Source organism: Rissa tridactyla, chromosome 4 (genome assembly GCF_028500815.1).
Source record: "Rissa tridactyla isolate bRisTri1 chromosome 4, bRisTri1.patW.cur.20221130, whole genome shotgun sequence".
In the NCBI taxonomy this organism is placed as follows: domain Eukaryota; kingdom Metazoa; phylum Chordata; class Aves; order Charadriiformes; family Laridae; genus Rissa; species Rissa tridactyla.
In genome coordinates this window covers 14,254,769-14,274,604 of record NC_071469.1, presented here as the reverse complement: position 1 = coordinate 14,274,604, position 19,836 = coordinate 14,254,769, and the positions used below count along the sequence as shown (strand labels likewise).

Here is a 19,836-nt window from a genome sequence, read left to right as displayed (position 1 = left end):
TTGTTTTTTGATCTCCATTCCTTACATGTCTCCATTTCAAATGTTCCATAAAGATTTTCAGCTAGCCCCCCAGGGCTCAAGCTTAGATAGTGAAAACTGTTGCACCTTTGTTTTGTTTTTACACAAAAAACAAAAACAAAAAACCCTCCCCACAACCCACGACTCCCTGGGTCCAGTCCCCATGTGGAGTCCTTGCTGTTAGACACTACATGGCAGAAGGCGCATCTGCAGTATAAGCATAGCAACAGATATAACAAATACACTAATTAAAGCAACTTTTCCAGTGATGTCTCTCTAAATTGCACTCTTGGGTAATTGACTTTTAATTGTTATTATAGTTTCTCCATAGCATCTCCTCAAATAGAGGACTTTCTTCTGCCTATGTTTTTCAAGACAAATGGTTCTTTTGTGGGTTTTTTTGTGGATTGGCAGACATCAAATTAGAAACAGGTTTTTTTTCTAATAAAAATTCAAACATTCCTAATAAAGTCCACTGAGGTACCTAGAGTTTAAAAGCCCACCGGACAGGGAGAAACATTTGGGAAGCTGCAAATGGGAGGAAAGGCAGTTACAGTTTCCTAAATGAAAGGACTTAAGAGATGCCTGCAAGGAGAGTAGAAGCAGCACGGTGTGATGCAAGGACAAAAGCATTACTAATCAGACATTGTCTACCCAAGAGAAATGCCTGTTACCCACGTCTGAACAACATTGCTCCTTTTCTGTCATTCCCCATTGTCCTAGATGTGTGTTCTGTTCTGTTGAATATGAAAACACTATATCCAATGTGTTTTTTGTTGCTGTATTTTGGTTTATATTTTCTTGGTTTGTTTTTTTTTTTCTTTTACATTAATGACATCTAAAGATGTTTAAACTGTGTTACATATGAGTCTGCAAATTGGTAGCAATAAGAATCAAACCAAGAGTATAAAGCTAAGGAATCAGGAAACTCAGGAGTTACTTTTATTTTGGTAAAGTTCAGGTCTAATTGTGGTGATTCAGGTGATAGAATTACCTCCAGTACCATGACCAGATCCATAGTGGAACATCACAGAAATAGTACTGGGTGCCTACAGACTAGATGGCTGCTCAGTGTTGGGATGTCTTCCTTCTCACAAAGAAGACGTTTGCTGTTATTTTCAATGGGCTTATGCTGGTGAGGTGAGGAGCATCCTGAGTCTGTTGATACACCAGAGCATGACTACTTTGTGCAGTAGTTTTGGAACAGTCAGTAACTTACACTGCAGTTAGGCTTGAGAAGCTTTGGAGACTGAGAAATACATATGTTAAAGTCTGGGTCTGTCCTCATCCAAGTGAGAAAAGTAGTTGCCTTCAGCTTCACATGTAGTTATGAGAGATGCATAGCTCAAGGGCCAATTCAGTCCACCTAAGAACTATTCCCCAACTCAGATCCCTTGAGCCACATAAACACAGGTGGAATGAATCCAGGTTGTTGCTAATAATCCTGAAGCAGCCCTTGATCCTTACGTTGCTTAATTTTCTGAATCAACCTGTTGTGTTTGTTGACTCACCTTTTTTATCTTCTTACTGCTATTTTAAAAGTATCGACTGTATTAAGCAGGGATTACTGCTCTTCCTCTGTTTTGCCCATAGCAGAACATGATATCAACATCGCCCGAGTGAAGCGAGCTTTTGTGCTGTTGTGAGTGGCTCTGAAGAGACAAATGGGTTATGATTGAACTAATGAAGCTTCTTTCTTTTGGGTTCTTTGTCTTGATCCTGCCAAGTATTTTATCAGGTCCTTAAACAAGCTAAGTATTCCTGACATGGTGCTAGCCCCAAGTGTCCTTTTCCAACAGTTTTGCTACATTGCAAGCATACTTCATTTCTTCAAACAGTTCACAGTCATGTTATTAAGAGCAACCTTAAGCTGAAACCTTAAGCAAAAAAAATCTTTAGCTAAGGCAAGCTCCTAAATCTCTTCAGGACTTGAAGGCAATTTTACTAATTTGTACTAGAAACACTCAAGTGAAGGCAGAGAGCCTAACACCTTATGCCAGAAATCATCTGAATAACACCACATCCATGTAAGCACCTGAAAGCCTGTATAGTATAGCATACTGTTTTAAAATAAGGAAGATGGCTTGTGTCAGTGCTAGACTTGAGCTAAGAAAAGCTGTGAAACTGTCACAGGCGACAAAAGATGATCAGGCAATAGACTTCCTTGAATGTGTGCCTCGTAAGGCCAAGTGAGAATGACAGCTATAAAGCCATACTGTTTGGTGGCAGCTTGAGTAAATTTTGTTTGCTTCTAGTGCAAAAGATGGCCTTCTCACCATTAGGAAGGTTAACACAGGCAGTTCACAGTGAATCAAAAAGACAACTGCTAACAGAGGAACAGCAAAAATATTCAGAAGAGCAGAGGTGGCAATTCCTTTCGAGGGTGTTTGATAGGGTAAGCCCTTGTACAAGGAACAGGAACAACCTGCAGACAGACACCAGGTTACAAACAGACCTTGGAAACTCCAGAATTCTACGTTTCCAGCACTTGAGTTCTAGCTGAATCAGCTCCTGGAGAAAACTAGTCTGTATCTCATGCCCAAATCTAGCTGTGTAACATTCATTGCTCACAGTAGGAGCTGCCTGAAAATAAGGTTTTGAAATAAAACTCTCTCTTTCATATCTCTTTTGCACAAATTTGACTCACAATCTCATGGTTTGTACGTGGATGCTCCAGAACATAGCCTGTTGTTGTTGTCGCCCTTTGTCAGTGGAAACCTTTGAAGCACCAGTGAAGACCCTCACTGTAAAGAATTCATCTTCCCTGCAAAACTCTTCAGGCTTGGCTTGCCTGTGGCTTGGAGGGGTTCACAAGAACAGTTCTCTCCTCTCTCAGATCTAATAATAATCTTTTTTTTCTCAGTATCCAATAAGTTTTTGAAATCCTGTGTGTTACAGAAATGCTAACCTCCCATAAAGACTGCTTTCTTATAGAACCAGAAAAAAAGTGCTTTGTTGCTCACCAGTAGCGTAGCCAAAGGTCATTGAGGGCTACTGCCCTTCACGACAGTATGAAGGGCCAAAGGTGATAGAAGAAGCTGTGCAAAAGCTGTAGACAGATCATGTTCTATTTTAAACCATTCATAAATTTGTTTCCCTTTGTTACTATTTAATGAAAATTCAGAAATGGGACAGTATTTGTTTGACAGGAGTGTTTCTGTGTGGTGCTGCGCTCTTGAAGCATGGAAAAAGGTAAAGGCTTTCTAGCTTTGGCAGAGAGTAATTTAGAGGAGTGTGTTTTGGTAGATGTGAAGCCTAATGCTAGATGGAATTATAAAATTCAAGAAAAGTCTTGGACAGCATGACGGAGTCAGGAAAAGGGGATTTTGGTAAAAGTTTTTTACATTTTGGTATTTTTTGTTCACGTGTGCCTTACAGGAGGCACAAATGCCACCAAATACCTTCGAGGCAGTGTTTATTCGAAAGGAAAACTGAAATGAACTTTGGTAATAGCTGTTGTCCTCTGATTTGAAATGGTTGCTTAGTATTCAGCTATAAAGTTTGGGAAAATTTTTTTGTTTGGTTGGTTTGGGGTTTTTTTTTTGTTTGTTTTTTAGTTTGAGCAGAATGTCTCTTTGCAGATTTTGGGGGGTTTACTCTAAGTATATTTCCAAGTAAGGAAAAATACCTGACTTGTTTTTTTTAGTTTTGTTCTGTGAATCATTTTCAGTATGACAAACAAAGGACCCTGGATGAAATTGCAAAAAAAACAGATTGGCTTTTGGACTTCAGATTACGAAGCGAAAACAAACACTTCAGAAAGCTCTCATTAATTGGAAATTGTATGATTTTTCTAGCTGAAGTTCACTTTTATTGTAAGGTGCAAGACTTGATAATGACAGTTAAGAACCTTTATCAGAGGGGTATGCAGAAATTTCTGGGCGACAGCTACACCTTAATGTGCTCAAAGATAAAGAAATTCCACCCTACTGCCTTCAGAATGAAGGACGATGCTTCCTGCACTAATACCACCTGTAAACTCAGCCTCCAAAAAGGGAGAAATATCGCCATCTTGAGGTTACTGTTCTGTATGGTGACTAAAATAAGCTAATGCGAGAAGTATTCAGCTACAAATAATTTAAAATGAAAAATATTAAGTTCTGCTTGACAGGCTCTGATGGAACACAAAACTATAGTTACTGCAATAGAGAATTTGAATTTTCCTTAGCTGTACCTTTCTTCTAATGAAAAAAATATTGATGACTAGCATTTTTCAGGTGTTCTTTTGTTAAATATGACGAAAAAAAGTGGTATTTTAAACATATGTCTTAAAATTAAGTCAGCTTAAGTACCACTTGTATCTTCATATAAAAAGTCTACATTAGTTTTTACAAGTATCACACCACAGTAGATTCAAGTTCTTAGCAGTTATTAACGTGTCATTTTGTGTGTTTTGACTGTACAAGTTCATTCTCTTTTGAGAATTGTGTGTAAATTCTACTATGCCAAGAGCCACGCACACAAAAAACTTGTTACGGTTCTGCTTTTTATCACCCTGACACTGATCTGTTATATACACAGGGATTGTTTTCTGAAGGTGTACACTGAGAGGACGGAGGAATGTAATCTGAAAGGTGTGCCTATTCCTAATTCTTAAGGTTAATGAATTAAACGATACAAGATCTAGGTGGACAAATTGAAAACAAATGTTGAATTTTAGGCCCTTGAAATGCTTATAATTTCAGCACAATGTATCTGAGGTCGAAGTCAAATAGAATTTCACAATACTTCAAAGGCAAGCCTTGAGTGCGTACTTCCAGATGAAAACAAAAGATCATCTGGGACCGATTTTATAACTCTTTCTTACATTCTTGACCTAGTCACTGGTTTTCTGATTAACTTTGAGCCTTTTGCTGAGTGCCTGTGTTCTAACTTCTTTGCCCATAAAAGAGACGATTGACTACCTGGAATGCTACGAGATCCATGGATAATGCCCAGTACTCTCAGAAAACTGCTTTGCTGTGTAGATGCTCATAACAGTAGTCGGCAGGACGTTCAGAACAGTTGGGGAAGGCAGGGTGTACTAGCCTTGCTCTGTGCTGGTTCTCCGAGAGACTTCTCTGCAAGTTTCTGAATGTGGAATAAATGTCTCTCGAAACCACATCCGCTGTGCTAGCGAGTGCTGCAAATGTTAGCTGCATCACCGTATCAGCTTACTTTTAGAGGAATTTTGTATTTCTGCAGTTACAGTTGTGTGCATGCTTTGTGCTATGTTTACAGTTTTCTTTTTCATGGGCTAAACTACAAAAATAGTATCTCAGCTTTGAGACAGAGTCTATGGCAAAGAATTTGTGGAAATACAGAAACTGTAGTGGATTTTACAATGGAACGGCCTTTTTCCTTCCCTCTGTCTTGCATCCTTCAGACTTGTACATGTTAACTGCAATGACTTTATTTATTTTTAATGGGGAATGGATTTCTTCAATCTCCCATTTAGTACCTCCATTTCTGTTTAAAAAAAAAAAAAAAAGGGGGGGGGCGGGCAAAGATAGTGCTCAAAATAGAAGCTTTGGGAGTCCTGGTTTCTAAAGATTTAGGGTTGTTTCAGGTCAGGGCAGAGGTCAGACTAGTCCACTAATTTTTCTGACAGCAGCCAGTAGAAGACGTAAAGTGAACAGTGTGAGGAGCAGCCAAGAATATTTCACCATCCAATTTTCCCCTCAGATTATCAAGTCTAATATTAAAGAGCAATGTGTATATATTCATGTGTTTATCTATATTCAGATACACAAGACTTTGTTGTTGGGATAAAAAAAATAACTCAGCCGTGCCAAGAATCAGCCTTCTGGCACACAATTCAAAGAAAAACAGTTTTTACTGGATGAAGGCATTAGCACAAAAAGCTTTTATCAGATATGCTAGTGAAGGGTGGAATATACGCATCCCCATTACTGGAACCGTTACAATCCAAGGAGAGGAGGTAATAACCCATTAAAAAGGGATCAAGCCTAACACAAGGAAGAGGCAAACCATTTAACTGATACTTTTCCTCTGCCATTGTTGGTCATGCTAGCCCTGGCCCCTGGAACACACTGAATGGCAGGTGACTGTAAATGTGAATATCCATCTTCCAAAAGAGCAGGGCTGGGCTGGCTGTAGCACTAAGTGGTTTCTGGGGCGCACTGGAAACTGCTCACAGTCCAAACTAGAGCTCTTGTTATTTCAAAGTATATGATGTGAGTGCCTGAAAACAGAATGGAGCCGCTTCTGAGTGAGACATACGTCTTTTGAGCTTGTCACTCCAGATATGGTGAAGACTATGTGATTATTTGTCTTAGGAGATACACAGTTAAGATTAGAGCCATGCCTGTGCAGATGGGACTCAATTTTCCCTTCTAGTCCCCCCTTTTGCCCCTAGAAATCAGAGTGAAGCAGAACTGGCTTGTGGGAATGAAACAACAGAAATTTCTTGTCATTTGTAAGAAAATAAACACAATGGATCTAGCCATTTGGTTACTCCCATGTTCTTGCTTTCTTTCCTGTCAGGGGAAATTGTGAGCTCATAACTCTTCTTGGACTGTGCCATCTAGATGGTAATTATTGTAATTTAGTGCTAAACTGCGGTATTAGTGGGTCTGGGAATTATTGGCAGTAAGGATTTTTCAAAAATCTGATCTTAAAAATTAGTTTAGATACTTTTTGTTCCAAGACTTTGAACATTTCAGAGGTTGTGGTTTTCAAGCTTTCCTCCATAAACCTGGCAGCAGAATGCCTTTATAGGAAAGTGGATCTTTTTAACCAGAAGCCCGTCTTTAAGAAGAAAGATTCAGTATCCTGAGAATCTGGATAAATATGTTGTTATCCATGCTTGTGACTTTTGTGAGCTTCCTCTCTACCCTTTAAAGGGAATGATACATACTCCTCATGCATCAAACCAACTCTCCTCTAGTTAAAGCTAACTCTAGTTAAAGGTAAAACTCCTCTAGTTAAAGGTAAACATATGTTGCTATGTTCTTGGTTCCCGGGGTCAGCAGGAAGACTGCAGGATCTTGAGGGACTGCACTGAGGATCAGAAGTTTGGCTGAAGCCCGTGGTCTGTTTCAGACTTCCCTGCTGCCTTGGTAATGTATTTAAATGCTTTGTCTGGGCTCAGTGGGGAACACCAATGATGCGCTAATGGTGCCCTGAGCAAAACTTCATTAATGGGTAATGAGGTTTTTCTATACCATGGTAACGGGAGGCATTTTGGTACCTCAGCTGCTTGTGCCTTGCTCCAAGACTCCTGTTCCTGACTTCTGGTAAACCAGGTAGTGCTAAGCTCTGCCTTTGTATTTGAAAAGATTTCTAGTGTGGGGGCGTTTTCCTCCTGATGCAAGATAAATGGAAATACAGCTTGCTTCAAGCAAGAAACTGGCCTCATGAGAGCATCGGCTGTGCAGCAAAGGTAGGAGGGGAGGAAGAGAGCTGAGTGCGCAGTGCTATTGATACTCTTTCCAAGCCACTGGCTTTGCATTTTTTCTTTTTCTTGCCAAATTATAGATCAAAGTAAAGGCCTGAATGTGCACGTTAGGAAAAAGCACTCAGATAACTTCTACTTAATTATGTTACAGCCCGTTATTGCATTAAGACATAATTGTCGATTTCATTAGAGTTAATTGTTGCAATTTTAATGTCACTATCAAAGTGAAGCATCCTAGCTGTAAGAAGCAGCACATCATCTTCTATTGTGCAATGGCCCACGTGTTACTACATGCCCGAGATCAAGACTTGGCTGTCTTTCTGGAAGACAGATTTGATTTTAACAACAAACAATTGGGTTTGGCGCAGCAATTCCTGGGCGATACTCTGAATCTCTTTAGGCAGGAGGTCAGAATGGCTCTCCAGGGCTAACGTGTCTGATTGTGGTAAAGCTTGGATACCTGTGGTTCTTTTTTTTTTATTTTGCTGCATTTTTTTAAGGGAAGCCACTTAGCTGCACTAATGTGGTATGAAGCAGTTAGGCAAGCAGCTCCCAAGTCTTTTCATGGATATTGAATTGCCTTGGTTTTGTGTTCCCACGGGATGTGTTGGGGTCACTTTGCTTTTGGATAGTACCTCATGTGAGCTGGAGGTAAACTCTCCAAAGTGTCTTACACTAAAAGCCATCTCTGGCTCATAGTGTGGAATGAAGTGGTTTGCTGCTTTGGATCAGCATGGGTTTTTGAATGGTTAAAAAACCCCAACATGGTAGAAATGAATGCATGTGTAATTTAGGCAGGTCAATTTATTAGATTATAATTCTTTTCAGTGTTACTGACTCTCCACAAAAGACAGAATAACCTAGATGCTATCTTTGTTAAAGTACAGTGTACTACTAGTTCAGCTTCTTTACTGGGAGGGGGAAAGACGCCAAATATGATTTAGGAGGTACTTAAAACTGTATAGCAAAGCTGCTGTTAGGGAAAGCTGTGATAAGACAGTCACTTAAGGCTAAAATTAACCGGTTTATCTCAATAAAGGCCAGGATTTGCTCTTCTAATGGCTTTTAGTGTCCATTTTCTTCTCAACTCGGCAGAGAGGTAACAGAGAGCAACTGGAAATTCCGAATTGAAAGAACTAGCAGATGTTACTGGGAAGATGTAACTCGTTTTGTGATTGATTTTATTTATTTTTTTTTTACTTGTTGACTGCTTTGGGGACTTACTGCTAAGGCGTTTGCACTTCAGTGGGGTCCTCGTAAGGATGCCAGTGGGCAGAGCTTGTGTGAGGGGGAGGGGAGCACACTGCATGTCTGCACCCCATAACCGAGGATCTCAGGGGCTCTAAGGGGCACCACGCCAGCGTGTTCTCCTGCAATGCAATTTGTTTCTTTAGGAATTCCCGTTTTTACTTACAGGCTTTAATAGAGTGTCTCTTTAAAGGGCCCGCGGGCAGCACTGAACCGGCGCTCGGCGCTTGTGGAGCAAGGGCGGCCGCTGCGGGGCAGCCCCGGCTGGTAGGCGCCGCCGCGGGGCTCGGCTCAAGCGCTACCCGCGGCCCCGACCCGGCGGCCCGGGCAGGATTTCGGCGGTACCTGCCTCCTCTGGCAGCCGGCGGTAGCGCCTGACCCGCCCGGCGGCCGTTAGCCGGGGAGCGGCCGTTAGCCGGTAACGGCCGCGCGCGCGCCGCGTTGCCACGGGAACGCCGCCGCGCCGTTGCCATGGGAACGGGAGCTGGGGCGCCCCCGGGCGGCGCGGCGCGGCGCGGCCCGGCCTCGTCGTGTGGGTTCCCCGGTGGGCCGGGCGGGCGGAGGCCGAGGGCAGGGCGCTCCCCCGGGACAGGGACCGGGAGCGGGCCGGCGGAGCCTGCTGGCGGCGGGGCTGTCCGGCCGGGCGCTGCCCGCCTCCCCGCGGGTCTGTGGCGGACCCGGCCGCCCTCCTGCTGCCCCTCCGATCGCCGTGCGGTACCACGCTGGCAGCTCCCCCCTTCGCCGCGGGGGAAAAGCAGCCGATGAAATACTAAGTAAACCCTGGCTGGCTTCCTCCGCCCAGCTTATTCGTGAGGAAGAATTGGGGAGGGACTCTTTATCAGGGAGTGTAATGATAGGACGAGGGGTAATGGTTTTAAACTGAAAGAAGGGAGATTTAGATGAGATATGAGGAAGAAATTCTTTACTGTGAGGGTGGTGAGACACTGGCACAGGTTGCCCAGAGAAGCTGTGGATGCCCCATCCCTGGAAGTGTTCAAGGCCAGGCTGGATGGGGCTTTGAGCAGCCTGGTCTGGTGGGAGGTGTCCCTGCCCAGGGCAGGGGGGTCGGAACTAGATGATCTTTAAGGTCCCTTCCAGCCCAAACCATTCTGTGACTCTATAAGAAGGAAGAACAGGCAGCATGTAACTAGTTGGCTTTGAAGGGGGGCGGGAACCAGCTGTGCCATGGCATCACCCCCATAATGCTTCAGATGCACCATGAGCCTGAGGGGTCTGTGTTCACAGAAAGCAGCAACACAGTGAGTCTCACCTCAGGCTGAGCCACCGCTGCTGCTGGGGCCAGGTCAAGTAACGCAGTGAATCGATCTTGGAGAACCGAGGCTTCATTTGTAAGATGCTCCTAGTTCAAAGTGTTTCTGTCTGTAATTCAATCAAAGGAAGGAAGTATGGGCTAGACAAGGTGACGGTGAGGTGGATCGAGAGCTGGCTGAGTGACAGAACTCAGAGGGTTGTGATCAGCGGCACAGAGTCCAGTTGGAAGCCTGTAACGAGTGGTGTCCCTCAGGGGTCAATACTTGGACCAATTTTGTTCAATATATTCATTAATGACCTAGATGAGGGGACAGAGTGTATCCTCAGCAAGTTTGCTGATGATACCAAGCTGGGAGGGGTGGCCGACACTCCAGAGGGCCGTGCTGCCATCCAGCGTGACCTGGACAGGCTGGAGAGCTGGGCAGAGAAGAACCTAATGAGGTTCAACAAAAGCAAGTGTAGGGTCCTGCACCTGGGAAGGAAGAATGCCAAACACCAGTATATGTTAGGGGCGGACATGCTGGGAAGCAGCTCTGAGGAGAAGGACCTGGGGGTCCTGGTAGACAGCAAATTATCCATGAGCCAGCAGTGTGCCCTTGTTGCCAAGAAGGCCAATGGCATCCTGGGCTGCATAGGGAAGAGTGTGGCCAGTAGGTCGAGGGAGGTCATTCTCCCCCTCTACTCTGCACTGGTGAGGCCACAACTGGAGTACTGTGTCCAGTTTTGGGCTCCCCAGTTCAAGAGGGACAGGGAACTACTGGAGCGAGTCCAGCGTAGGGCAACCAAGATGATTATGGGACTGGAGCACCTCCCTTATGAGGAAAGGCTGAAAGAGCTGGGACTCTTTAGCCTGGAGAAGAGAAGGTTGAGGGGGGACCTGATTAATGTTTACAAGTATCTAAAGGGTGGGTTTAAGGAGGACGGAGCCAGGCTCTTTTCAATGGTTCCCAGCGACAGGACAAGGGGCAATGGGCACCAGCTAGAACATAGGAAGTTCCGTTCAAATACACAGAAAAACCTCTTTACAGTGAGGGTGACAGAGCACTGGAACAGGCTGCCCAGGGAGGTTGTGGAGTCCCCTTCTCTGGAGATTTTCAAGACCCGCCTGGATGCAGCCCTGAGGGATGTGCTTTAGGCAATCCTGCTCTAGCAGGGGAGTTGGACTAGATGATTTCTAGAGGTCCCTTCCAACTCTGAAGATTCCGTGATTCCGTGAAAGGTCAACAGATTGTGCCAGCTCTGCTCGCTCTTCGTGAGCGGCACTTATGCCCACACAGAGATGCAGTGTCCTACAGCCTTGGCTAACAGCTCTGTGTGGCAAAAGCCATCAGCGGATGCTTAGGGAAGGGTGTGAGCATCATCATCAGGCAGCATCACTTAACCTGGGCAGGGAAGGCTTGCATTTTGCAGTCCAGAAGTCTTAGATTACCTGGGCTGTTGGTGACTGTTTTGTTTTATTATTGCTTACAGCAGTGCATAACTGGGAGTAAAACATTATTATACTAGGCACAATGTTTCCTTGAAATAACTAGTCTAAAACCAAGAGGAAGTAGGGGAAGGAATATAATATTGCCTAAAAAAATGCAGCTCATGTGGGGTGGGATACCACTGGCTAACTAGCGAGCCTTCCAGATCCTTGCTGCAGGCCTGGGTGCTTGCTTCAAATGAAACCAAGCACAGACCGAGTGTCTCTTTTTTGTCATTCTTTTGTCAAAAGGCTGAATTAAGACAGCACAGTTGGGCAGAGGCAGGGAGGTGGCCTTTCAGATGGAGTCGTGGCTTGTAGCCAGCCGAACTCCTGATGCCTGTGTACAGCCCCAAGCTTCAGCATGGTGGAGCAGAGAGGTTGTGCCTTGAGCCCTGGTGAGTTATCTCAAAAGGTCAGTGCTAGTTACAGGGAGGCAAAGTTGCCTTCTCTTGGGAAGTTGGGAAGTCTGTAAGTGCCTTCCAGATCAGGAAGCAGCAGTGGAATAACAAATTACCTCTGTAATTGGCAGCAACTGTCGTCATCCCAATCAGCCCTGACCTAACCAGCCGTACGTTTTGCAGTACCTATTTGCATTCAGCAATTCCCCTCAGTCAGGGCGTCACTCATTGCTGAGACCATTCTGCCAGCAGCTACACGACGCCCAGGGATGCCAGCGCAAGAAGGAAAATGACATTTTGAGAAGGATGTCATTTCTTTTTCAACACTGCAAAACATCCACCCATCTGTCACAAATGCATGTCTTTTTTCCTGGCACTCCAACGTCTCTGTATCAGTCACACACAGAGTACAGCTCAGCACGGAGGAATTTATCAAGTTAATGTTATCAATCATATGCCAGTTCACATCACTTATGAGTGCCAGAACCACCTTGTTTTCACCCCTTACCATCAGGTTTGGGCTTTTATTTTAAGCTTACCCTAGAGAAAAGAGCTGGAGAAAACACAAGTGGGGAGGCAGCACTGAAGTGTCTCTGGAAGACCAAGCTGGCTTGCAGACAAACTGAATGTCTGTATTCTGAAGGAAATCTACTGTCAGATCATGGAATCAAGGTGGAATGCCACCTTAAGCCACACATAGCTGATTGCTCCCCAGATCCTCCTGCTGCTCCTTTCTGCTTGAAACTCCGACCGGTACCTTTTGTCTGTATTAGAAGTTGCTGATCCCTTACAGGAGAAGAGGCTGTGTGACTTGCCTGGCGAGCTGTCATGCTAACAGCAAACCAAATACTCTTCATGCTATCGATTCTGGAAATCATGTTCAGCCTAGTAAAACACTAGTTGCAGTGTTACTTAACATCTTGGGGTCTAATCTATGTTTTTCAGTGTCATTCTGTGCCATTTAGAAATGGTACTTTGGAAAGCATTCAGTTAACCGTTGGTGAAACATGCTCTGTGACTGTAATGAAGTGTCAGTTGCATGGTAATTAATAATATGCTGCAAAGTTCTTGCTGCGTGAAAATACAGTATCAGGTGTGCTTATATTACCAGAAATACTTTCAGTTGAGATTGACTTGAAATTTTGGTTCATTAAGCTGTCGGCAACTCTCAACAACTATAATAAGGAGAAAGCATTGATTAGTAGCCTCAGAAACTGCAGTCATGCTTACAAGAAACTCCAATTTGGCTCTACGAACAGGAGCTGGCTGTAAATTTTAGGTTTGTTTTTAAATGTTTGTTTACTCATTACTGCCATGTTGATGTTTTATAAAACTCAAAGAAGTCCAAGTCACGCTATTGCATCAAGCCATGTTAGAAAATGAACATTAGAGCCTCATTAAATACATGGGAGTCTGAAACAGAGCGAAGTCCAGAAAAAAGCCGATCTAATTCAATGTAGAATATTACACATCTTGTGGATGAATCGATATTTGTAAAGTTACCCAGATCAATCCCATTGTTACGCTATTTAAGAATAACTTTCTTTAAAAAGGGTATAAAGAATACAGGCTACACACACTTTTACTCTAAAGAAGATCAGACAATTTGCTGTTTTGTCTGTGCATTATTTAATTCACTCAGATGTTTCTACCAATGTCTTCCATCCAAACTCTTATTGCCACCTTCAGAAATATCTCATTCTTTGAGACAAGAATTTTATTTCCTTTATCGGGCATTTATGTACGTCTTGGGTATTTGTGTGTCACCACTGAGTTAGAAATCAGCCATAACAATACTAGAGAAAATTAATTCTCCTTGTGTCTCACTCAGTCACCTTGAATGCCAACTTCTAGAAGTGAGATAGCATTTGTCATTCTGAGAGTGCTCCTATTTTGTCAGCAAGATAAGATGAAAAGTGGGATTAGTAAAGCATGCACATGGCTTATCAGGCAGTTTGGTGGATGCATTTTAGGTTTAGAGGACTAAAAAAGATGTGACCAAATTAGGAACTTTCATGCTTAAGCCTTTGCAAACTTGAGATTTTTTGAAGCATTTGTATTTTTCTGTGAAAAAGGCACCTGGACTTTATCTGACTGCTCCCTGAGAAGAGACAAAAATGAAACTCCACCACTCAATGGAAAAGTGATTGACATGGAGAGTACTTTTCCAGTCACTGGCGGCAAAAACGCTGTAAATTTAATAATTTTCAATGAAGCTATTTATTTATTTGACTACAGAAGATGGAGGCCCCTGCTATAGGCTGATGGCCAGAAGGTGTGCTTGTGCGAAGGAGTGCAGAACATTAAAAGTAGCCAATACTGAACAGAGAAGTCAACCTGCCTGTACTGCTCCATGTATTGGCGATTGTCTGTCAGGGGCGATGTGTGCTTACTAAGCAGGCCTGCAGGGTGGCTCCAAAGGCCCTAGGAAATTACTCCCCCCTCCCATCAGCTTTTTGTCTCCTCCTTACACAGAGGGACTCAGTTCCTGCTACTACAACCCCTGAGACTGAAGGCTCCCTTCAACAGGGCAAGGAAGAGGCAATGCTACCCCGAGGGTATGTCTGTATGATACACTGCTGGGACTCGTGGAGCACCAAAAGAACTAACTTAGATACGAGCATACAAAATAGTAGTATTCATGGCTTTGCTGCCTGGACTCATTTGTCCGCATGAGCAATGAAGTGTTTAAGTCTGGAGGACCCCGTGGTACGAGACCAGTACCATTTTGGCAGCTTGTGTGCCTAAGTACCCTGGAATCATACTGAGCCTGCCTGTCATTTGTGACTAAGGAAGTTTTGCAAAACAATAAAGAAAATAAGAGATGAGTCTAAACTTGTTTTGTTCCCAGTTTGTTGACGTGAAAACTTCAAAAAGGGGAAGTCGTCTTGCCTTTCTCTGTAATCAGTATTGCAACTGCCAAGGAATTCTGCAACTCTTGCTCCTTTCCATGGGGCCAAAATCAGCTACTGCCACCACCATGTCTCATGTGACTCTTGGGAGACAACAGGCTTACTTCTCTTTTCCTTTTTGCAGACTGATAGTTCAGTGACCCATGTGCATGACTATGACTGATTGCTTCTAACGGGGAAAGGTTCTCCAGCTATCACAAAGCTGTAAGCTTTGCTTCTCCTTCAGGGCTCTGCCTTTCTTCTAGTCACCCATTAGGCTTCCACCTTAGAAGAAAGATAAAAAAGCCCTGTTCCTCTGAGAAGAGGGGATTATCCCCGTGCCCCACAGATGTGAAGGAGATGCATAAGCAGAAGACAGAGATTTTTCTTGCTCCTGTAGAATAAATTCTGCTGGCTGAAAAAATAATTGCTTTTATCTCTGAAAACCCCTTCCAACCAGACCAGCAGGGGACACGGAGACTGGCCAGAAAATTCAGACTGGATTGCCTAGAGGTTTATTACTGGGATGATGGTCCAGCTGGACTGAAGAGATGGCAGGCCGGGTTGGGGCTAACCAATATGTGGGGTCAGTGGGTGTGCTCTGTGGTTCATGCAGTGCTACCTCCAAATGTGTGGTCAGCTCGCAGCGTGATGAGTGTTGAATTACCTCAACCCATAAACCCGGTCTCCTCTTAGTCATAACTGCAGATTTAAAACTCAGGGTGGATTACCAGACTGTGCTGTAGCCAGAGAACAATTAGCAGCTGTTTGTAATTCAAAGCCTGTCTGTGCCCTAATTGTCTTTTTAGAGAAAAAAAAAACCAAAACCAAAACCACCCCAAAACCCCCGATCACTTTATCTCCGGTATTGTAATCGGCATAGCTGAGTTATGGCCAGAATGTGAAAATAGCATACTCAGAATTTGCTACTTCTTTTGTAGTAATAGGTCTGTTAGCAAACTGCCAATCAAATACTATTTGTTTCACAGAAAAGCGTGATGACAGCTTTTCTGCAATGGAAACTCCATTATCCATCACCTGAATATGCTACCTAAACAATGCAATATCCTTCAAATGTCCTCAGTCCTTTTATATGTCTTGTCTGGTTTTAGCTGCTTTGAAGATGTTTTACTTTTGACTAAATAATTACAAAAAATTTCTAGTCATCTCTGTTAGCAAAGCATACTTAGTTCTAACTTGGAGAATAGGATGCAGCACTCACGCTGCCTCAGAATATCTTTAAAGATATAGCAAATGCTTTATGTCAGGTTATTGAGTGCACCTTTTAATGAACTGTCTGAGTGGGAAACAGAAAGATTGATTGTGGGGGTTGATGTTAGGCAAGTAAAATACCTGTGAGGTGGAAAGCTGATGGTTTGCAGGGGGGTGGTTGGTTGTCTAGAAGTGTTACAGGGGTCTGGAGTGGAAATATGTAGAAAATGCTCGTTGTTACAAAAACCAACAGCAAAAGAGGGAGGATGCTGGTGCAGAGGAAGGACATGGTGAAAGCACATATGGCGGGGTGAATTCTCATGGCCTCATCTCTAAGCCCCCACTCCAGGCAGAAGCAGATATGTAGCAGGGCAGTGGGGACACTGGACCATCTGGCCTTTCTTGGCCATTAACCCCCTTCATTTTTGGCACTGGACTGATGGTAGCGGCTTTCCCACCCTCTCTTAGGCTAGGTAAAGATGGACTATCATGGCTGCCACAGGGGCAAGGTTCAGGCATTTGGTTTTGAACCTTTTTATAGCTCAGAAAGGAGCTGGTGCTGTGCTGCATGCTGCGAGAAGGCCATCCCAAAATGTTACACTAGCAAACGTTAAGCCAGGGCTAAAGGACAGTCCACAGAAGAACGTACTAGATTATGCAGTGGTGGGTCTTGACTTCTTGAGAAGGCATGTGGAGAAGTCAGTCTCTCATCTCATTGTCCTGCACAGTGTCCATATGGACCAAGCCATTTTGGTATTCTGAAACCATGATACAGGAGGAAATGGCCTTCTGTTCATGAGCCAGACACAATTAATGCATAGCTATGGATAAATAGTTGTTACAAATAAACTCGAAGCCTGATGTCTGGTCCCATTTGACAAAATAAGTTTGTAGATCTAGGATTTAAATACTTCTGAAGGCTGGTCACACAGATTTCCTCTGATTTCCCCTTCCAGTTGGTCTGGAAGTAAAATGCAAATCAGCTTTCAAACAAGCTGTGTGTTTTAGCTCCCTCATGTTTATCCAAAAGTACTTAAAGAATGTTTTTTAATAGAAATAAGTTTTTAATTTGGATTTTGGGGGAAGGACAGCCTTTTTTTTGAGAACTTTAATTCACTCTTGCTTAAGCAACTTGCTGGCTACTCCAAACACTAAATGTACAACTTAATTCAATAACGATATCTCTTAGGTGATTACTGAAGGAATGTTTTAAAAGTCCTAATCTGCTTTTCTAATTTAACAATGAACAATCTATGATTAAGGGTTAAAAGAAATTAATCTGAAGCTTCAAATGGGATGGAGCCAGTGAGGGTACGTGAGACAGTAAGGCTGTCACAGACGGAAGGATCCCTATCAGTAAGAGAGGAGTGTGTGAGAAAAGATTCAGCCAAGCTAGAAAAAGGGAAGGTGTATCATGGGAGTAGAGAGCTTTATGTGTTGATTCAGAAAGCAGCATGTGAGAAGGAAGGCGAAAGCTCTCTACAGACAGTCTGGAACTGGAAGAACTGTGCCAGAGAGATAAGCAAGTCGCAAGGATCACGTCGAGCGTGGTTATTAAGAAGTATCAGTGAAGAAGTTGATTTGGCCAATGTCAGTTCAAATGTGGTTATTAAAGTTAATGGGAAGAATAATATGACTAGGAAAGAGAAAGGAGGAGCATGAGATGAAATTTATAGAGCCCTATTTCTGTTCAAGTTCAAATCATGTTACTGAATCTGTTACCCATTTTGCATAAACTGGAAAACATTGGAAATTAATGATTCTCCTGACTATTTATTTTTGTTACCAGTGACTTGAAAAGACTTTAAAAGTCAGAAAATACAGATAAAACTGTATATTCAATCTTGTCTGTATTTAAAAGATCTATTCCCATTCAGTTTGTGTGCATCTCTCCGAAATGGTCTCTATCTTTTCAAGCGTATTAAAAATTTTCTGTAAATATTTTTCATTGGTTCTGGTGACAGCTCTTAGCATTTTCCCAAACATGACCTTAACTAAGTAATCCCAAAGCAATCTTAAATATAAATACACCAGGTGCGAATGTTTTTATTCAAAGAAATGAGGTAAATGCATTAGCTTCCTATGAAATACCATACTGCAGGTTCTTCTTATAAATCGTCTGTTGGAAATGTCTCATTTAAATTTCTGCTGCCTGTATTTTTGTTTAACCTAATTATTTGATATTCACCATAACAAGCAGTTGTAGCGGTGCCAAGAAGGCAGAGTTGAGTGGCCCAGGGGTGTGAATGTGTGACTGCTCACGCTGAGCCTTGGTGTCCAGCGTCCCCCTCTGCTCCGCTCGCCCCGTGGCCAGCCCAGCTCTCCGCACACTCTGGGGTAGCCAGCCTGCGCGGCGCTACGGGAGCCTCTGAGGTCTAGCCACATCCTGGGTGGTTTGGGCCACATCCTTTGCCCTGGCCCATCAGGCTCAGTGCCCAGAGGTGAGGGAGAAGGCAAAACTGTCCTCTGATGGGTTCAGGCTGTCTCCACAGCATCGGAGACTTCAGAGGGCACCAAGGCCACCACAGCTTTTGGGTGTTTTCTCACTTCTTACTGTATACATAATATACAACTTTTAGTTCTGTCAATGCCAGTTAACCAATTGCAAATTAACTTGTTTTACCTAAGACAGTGGCAAATTTGGTGTCTGGACACTCCACAGAGTTTTGATCCAAGACAAAATATTACGTGTGTGAGTAGAAACCAACTGTAAACACTAGGCAAGGCGTAGGTGCTACAATGATGGATAATGTGATGCGTAGATGATGAAAATCTAAACATGTTTAAACACCATAACTTAGGTTTAAAAACTGTAGTCAATTTGAGTAGGGCCATGTTAAGAGTTCTTTTATTCCATTCTAACAATGATGAAAATTTGGAGAGATTGATTGTGCTGATTTGGAAATGCAATGTGGTTAAAAGCAGTTAGTGAAATAGCTGAATTTTTGTATGCCAGGTCGCAAACTGTGTAGACTACCAGCACTGAAATACCGGGATGGAAAATCCTTATGTGGGATTCTAATGTGGGATTCTAATACAGTGTACTTCAGAAAACCAAGCTGTGTAGTTTCTATAGTTTCCTTCATCTAAGAATATAACATAAAATGGTGCTGCATTGCATATCAGAAAAAAATGTAATTTTTTTTACTTCATTTATACAACTTCAAGCAACATCCGATCATGCAGCTTCTAGATGTTTGGAAGGTGGATAACAATAGGAATTTAGAATGGAAGTTATTCTTTCTGGTTTGATGAGTCTTTTTCCTGCAGAATACAGAAAAAGAAATGTGAAATACGTACTAATTGGCTATTCTTAGCTTTTATTTTTTAGTTTCATTTTTGCATGTAATTGTTTGAACAAACTATAATCCTCCTGCTGAAAATTGTAACTGTGCAGAGAATTATAGCACTTAGTTTATCTTAAAGAATATCCAAAATTACAGATCAGTATCATCTGAATTATAACCAAAGGATGCAGACACTTATTTTCACTGTTGTAAATTGGGAAAAATAGCATCCTGAAAAAAAAATTTAATTACTTAATCTATGGAGAAATACTTAAAAGAAAGTACGTGAGGAAAACCCCAGAAGGTTTCTGATGAGACACAAATCAGAAATAGTCATAGTTATAAACCAGTAATAGCCAGTAGCACTATGTAGGAATGAAAGCAAAAATCACTTACGAAAGCCCGTGTCTGGTTTTTCAAGATGCCTCATGCTGTCTTCTTTCTTTTTGTATGCTATTTCCAAAATCATCTAAGCCTTTGGAGTTAAAAAACATACTTTGGTTGATATCCAGGTTTTTCAAAATATTGAATGTTTATGAAAAAGTTCAGCATTATCTGTGGCCAGTGACAGTTACTGTAAGATTGTCTCGATGAGGGTCTTGCCACTTTAAATTGACAGAGCATGAGAACAGCTTGGCAAAGT

At 42.8% G+C, this 19,836-nt stretch overlaps 1 protein-coding gene across 1 annotated transcript in view; it reads left to right on the top strand.

Annotated features, from left to right (window-relative positions):
- TUB (TUB bipartite transcription factor) overlaps positions 1-19,836 on the top strand; it is a 136,446-nt gene that overhangs the window by 16,294 nt on the left and 100,316 nt on the right. The window contains exon 2 of the mRNA XM_054200138.1: positions 6,990-7,079. The gene's annotated coding sequence lies outside the window, so the exon portion shown is untranslated. The remainder of the gene's footprint in view (positions 1-6,989; positions 7,080-19,836) is intronic.